At 37.4% G+C, this 3,250-nt stretch overlaps 1 non-coding gene across 1 annotated transcript; it reads right to left on the minus strand.

Moving 5' to 3' along the window:
- Positions 1–1,067: 1,067 nt before the first annotated feature.
- TRNAE-UUC (transfer RNA glutamic acid (anticodon UUC)) lies at positions 1,068–1,140 on the minus strand. The gene has a single exon. It is a non-coding gene; the product is annotated as a tRNA-Glu (tRNA).
- Positions 1,141–3,250: the final 2,110 nt, after the last annotated feature.

Genomic DNA, 3,250 nt, shown 5'->3' on the forward strand with positions numbered 1-3,250 from the left:
CATTTATTGAAGGGATTATCTTTTCTCTACTGAATTGCCTTTGTGCCTTTCTTAAAAATCAGTTATCTGTACCTATGTGGGTCTGTTTATGGACTGTCTATTCTGTTTCATTGATCTATTTGTCTATCTTTATGCCAATCCACACTGTCCTGTTACTATAGCTTTATAATAAGTCTTGAAATCAGATAGTACTAGTAGTTTACTTTGTTCTTTTTCTTTCAAAGGTATTTTGGCTATTTTTGGTCCTTTGTATTTCCATATACATTTTAGAATCAGTTTTTCAATTTCCACAAAAAAGGCTGCTGGGGATTTCTATTTGGATTTCATGGGATCTACAGATTAAGTTGGGAGAATTTACGTCATCTTAATAATATTGAATCTTCATGAACCCATGAACATAGTATATCTCTCCCTTTACTTAGGCCTTTTTAAGACTTCTTTTAGCAATGTTTTATTTTTAGCCTGTAAGTCTTTCACATCTTTTGTCAGATTTATCTCTAAGTATTTCATATTTTTGATGTTATTGTGAATGGTATTTTATTAATTTAAATTTCTGATTGTTCACTGCTATTATATAGACATCTAGTTGATTTTTGTGTATAAAAATTGTATCCTGCAACTTTGCTGGACTAGTTTATTGGTTCTAGTAGCTTTTTTGTTGATTCCATCAGATCTTCAGCATAGAAGATAATGTCATCTGCAAATAAAGACAGTTTTACTTCTTTTGTTTCTATCTGGATAGGGCTTTCTTGTCTTGTTTCTTATCCTAGGGGAAAAGCATTCATTCTTTCATCATGAAGTTTGCTGTAGTTTATTTGTATATATGCTCTTTAGCAGGTTGAAGACGTCTCCTTCTAGTCCTAACACTGCTAAGAGTTTTTATTGGAAATGAATGTTGTTGGATTTTTATAAATGAGCTTTTTCTTTTCATCTATTGAGATGATCATATATTTTTTTCTTTTTTAGTTTGTTAATATGATGAATTACCTGATTTATCTTGTGTGTGTGTGTGTGTGTGTGTGTGTGTGTGTGTTTCCTTCTACACAGCATGGTTTGTGGGATCTTAGTTCCCCTACCAGGGATTGAACCCAGGCCCATGGCAGTGAAAGTGCCAAGTCCTAACCACTGGACCACCAGGGAATTTACTATCTGATTTATTTTGAATGTTAAACCAACCTTACATTCCTGGGGTAAAACCTTAGAGGTCATAATATATTATCCTTTTTATATATTGTTAGATTCAATCTGCTAATATTTTATTTCGCATTTTTGCGTGTATAGTCACGAGGAATATTGGTCTGCAGTTTTCTTGTAATATCTTCCTCTGATCTTGGTAGTAGGGTAATGTTGGTCTTATAAAATCAACTGGGAAGTATTTTTCCCTTTTCTGTTTCCCAGAAGAGTTTATACAAAACTGGTATTGTGTGTTTCTAAGATGTTTTTGGGATTCATCATAAGGCCATTTATATATGCAATTTTTATTCAGTCAGTATTGCTCTCTAGATTCTGAAGCCAGACTGCCTTGGTTTGAATCCTAGTTCTAAAACTTACTAAGTACGTGAACTTGGGCAAGCCTCATAACATCCATCTGCAAAGTGGAGGAATAACAATGCAATGGTACCTACATCATAAGATTGTCATGAGGATTAAATGAGATGATGTACATATTCAGTACATTTTACTTATTATTATTATTGCCATGTGTCTATGTCTCCTGGACAAGAATGAACTGTGGAGTAGGATAGAAAAGGACCTAGGGGGAGGGCACGGACCATTTTTCTCCCCAGACATGGCTTCACTCACTTGGGCCTTTGTCTCCTCCTTTACTCCCTAAAGTCATTGGAAGGAAAGCTGGGCCCATCATTTGACCTGTGACCAAATCAACTTTGTATAGCCTTCATTTCCTCATCTATAAAGAAGAGACATTAATAATAGCAAATAATTCTATATTCCAGACACTGTCTTGAGCACAATCCGTGTATTCACTCATTTAATCCTCACAACATCTTGTGAGGTAGTGAACTGTTACAATCCCCGATTTTACTGATGGGAAACTGACGCAGAGAGAGGTTAGTAACTTGCCCAAAGTTGTACACCTACTAAGTGGCAGAACTGGGATATGAACCTAGGCGGCCTGGCTCCAGAGCCCACTTTCTTACCCCCTACCCTACACGTATGCCTTGTAATTTGTAGTTGTTGTGGGTGTTTTGGGTGAGGATTAAATGAGATAACCTGGGGCGCATGGAAGATGTCAGTAAGTGCTACTTTCGTTTCCACAAGTTCTACAAAACTCTGGAAGGAATAATCTTTTCAACACACTTATTTTTTTGTTTTCTCTCAGTTTCCATCCCCATTCCAGCTCAAATCCAGGGCTCCAATTAGAATAGGCTCTTTCAGCAGAGAGGACAAGCCACGATCCCAGTAGAACTCTGACTCTCAAGGCTAGAAGGGCAATAACATGGGCCCCTTGCCCATTGCCACTCAAACTGTGGTCCTTAGACCAGCAGCATCAGTATCATCTGGGAGCTTGTGGGTTAGAAATGCACAGTCTCAGGCTCCGCAACACACTTACTGAATCAAAATTTGTATTTTAAGAAGACTCAGCTGATCTGTGTGCACGTTAAAGTGTAAGAAACACTGTCTTAAATCAATACTTTTTCTGCTTGATCTTTCCAAGTGGTTGCTCAGTTGATGAGGTGATGGGGCTTCACCAATACATTTCCTGAAGGCTGTGATGTTTATACTGAGTACACATTTATCTTCCCAGAGCAGGAGATGCAAAGTTAAAGGTCTTCAGTGAGCCAGGTGTGAACTGTGGTAAACTGGAGTGTGTGTGCTCTGTCTAAAGGGGGCAGTTGCCACCTCAGTCCAGCCAATTGTTGTTAAATGGGAATGCAAGATCTCTGACGTGTTAATCAAAGCTGGGCATCTGGATATTTATCTGAAACCTCTTATTTGTTAAATATTAACAACTAATTCAAACCAATAAAATAATGTTGAGGGACAGATAGGTATGTGTACAGGCCATATTCTTAATGGGATGCCATTTGTGACCTCTAACCTAAAAATGACTTCAAGATAGTCCAGGTTCTTGAATAAATCAAATACGTATTGTATACGATGGTCTTTTGAATGTTTGCAAATTCTTGCAGAGCATACAAGACTTTCCATTATTTAGTTGTCTGTAATGCCAGCCACACTCAACCACAAGTATTTAATTGCTGTTTCATTGTCTGTACTTGGCACGTAC

This window comes from Lipotes vexillifer, unplaced genomic scaffold (assembly GCF_000442215.2).
Source record: "Lipotes vexillifer unplaced genomic scaffold, Lipotes_vexillifer_v1.1 scaffold811, whole genome shotgun sequence".
In the NCBI taxonomy this organism is placed as follows: domain Eukaryota; kingdom Metazoa; phylum Chordata; class Mammalia; order Artiodactyla; family Lipotidae; genus Lipotes; species Lipotes vexillifer.